A 1,474-nucleotide genomic window follows, 5' to 3' on the forward strand; every position below is an offset into this window, starting at 1 on the left:
CCCGCCCCGGGGCCAGCGCCGCCCAGGCAGCAGGCCCCAGCCGCAGAGCCGCAGCCGCCCGGCCCGCTGGGGGGTGGGGGTGGGGCGGCCTGCCAGTGTTTTTCCAGTCCCCCCCACCCCCCACGCCCGGTAGCTCCGGGCAGCGTTTGGGAGCCGGGGAGCTGGGTGGGGTCCAGGGTCCGGGGCACCTCGAGGCTTGCGGAGAGCCCTGGCCAGGAGTCAGGTCCAGCGGAGCGGGAGGGGGCAGGCAGGGTCACGTCGGACCCCCAAGATGCCTCGCACCGGGACTGGGATGCTTGGGAGAGGACTGGGGAGCCTCGTTTCTAAGCACCCTGAGCACCTACTAAGCGCCCGGCAGCCTGCAGCTGGCGCTGAAGAGGACAGCCCCGGTGGCGACGCAGCCCTGTTGGGCCACCGAGACAGAGCTGCTAGTGACTCATCCTGACGCGTGATGTATGAGGTGCCGGGACTGGAGTTTAAACAGAGGGCGCCCAGACAGACAGATAATTCCTGCTGGCGAAGAGGGAGGTTCTGCTCTTCAAGCAGGGAGGTGAAAAACTCAACACAAGGACGGTCAGGCTCCGGGTGTCCCTCACCCCCACCCCAACTGTGCCCTGCTGTTTCCTGGCGCAGGTTCGAATGGAACTGGAGACCGCAGCCGCCCGCCTGAACGGCGGAGATGGCCGGGTTCAGTTGTCCTCATTTCTCTAATAAAACTTAAAAACAAATGTTGTAGGTGACAAACAAACAAAAACCAGGAGACAGGTATGGTGGCTTTCTGAGGAGGTAGAGAAGGGAGTATCTGGGGTACAAGGTCATTTTCAGTTAATTAGTCAAGGCTAGCCTGGGCTACCCAAGGCCCTGTCTGAAAACCATAAAGATAAGAGTTAAGATTTGGTTGGTCCTGGAAAACCTAGGACCGTCCGTCTGGTTAAAATGTAGGTGTCAATGGGGAAATTGCTGTAGGACTATCGGTTTTTGTATTTAAAATTTAAAATGCAGGTTATGGTAGAGGTCAGAAAGGGGAGGGAGTGGCCTTACTTCCCCGTCTGTTCTTGCTTTATTGCATCATAGCCATCGGGTTGAAAGTCCGGGATCTGGGTCTGGTCGCCTAAATACTTGAGTGCCGGTCAAATCGTCCGATCTGGGTTTTGTTTGCTTTGTTTTCTGAAATGCCATACACTCTTTTACCCCAGCTGGCCTCCAGTTTCTCGGGTCACGCAACCCTCCTGCCTCAGCTTCCCCAGTCGCTGGGACTATAGGCCTGTACCATCTGTAGTAAAAGTTGGCGAGGGCAGTAGGTGAGAGGAGAGGGCTGTGAGGACAAGCTGAGTGCTTGTCCTGAAGCCGATCTGTCCGCCATTATGATTCCTCGTCGACCACAGCGAGTCTATTTTATTATTCACCAGACAGGAAAGCTAACCATGGCCTTTGCCCACTGATCTTAGTATCTGCTTGTACCTGTCCCAGACCC

General features: G+C 56.9%; 1 long non-coding RNA gene across 2 annotated transcripts in view; it reads right to left on the minus strand.

Annotated features, from left to right (window-relative positions):
- Positions 1–401, minus strand: part of LOC129689711 (uncharacterized) — a 1,746-nt gene extending 1,345 nt beyond the window's left edge. The window contains exon 1 of one of the 2 annotated variants that reach the window (XR_008722165.1): positions 345–401. This is a non-coding gene — a long non-coding RNA (uncharacterized LOC129689711). Of the gene's footprint in view, positions 1–188; positions 241–344 lie in introns of those variants that run through there. The other variant, XR_008722164.1, reaches the window with a different exon arrangement.
- Between the last annotated feature and the right edge of the window lie 1,073 nt (positions 402–1,474).

This window comes from Psammomys obesus, unplaced genomic scaffold, assembly GCF_907164565.1.
Source record: "Psammomys obesus unplaced genomic scaffold, mPsaObe1.curated_primary_1811, whole genome shotgun sequence".
NCBI classification, from domain to species: domain Eukaryota; kingdom Metazoa; phylum Chordata; class Mammalia; order Rodentia; family Muridae; genus Psammomys; species Psammomys obesus.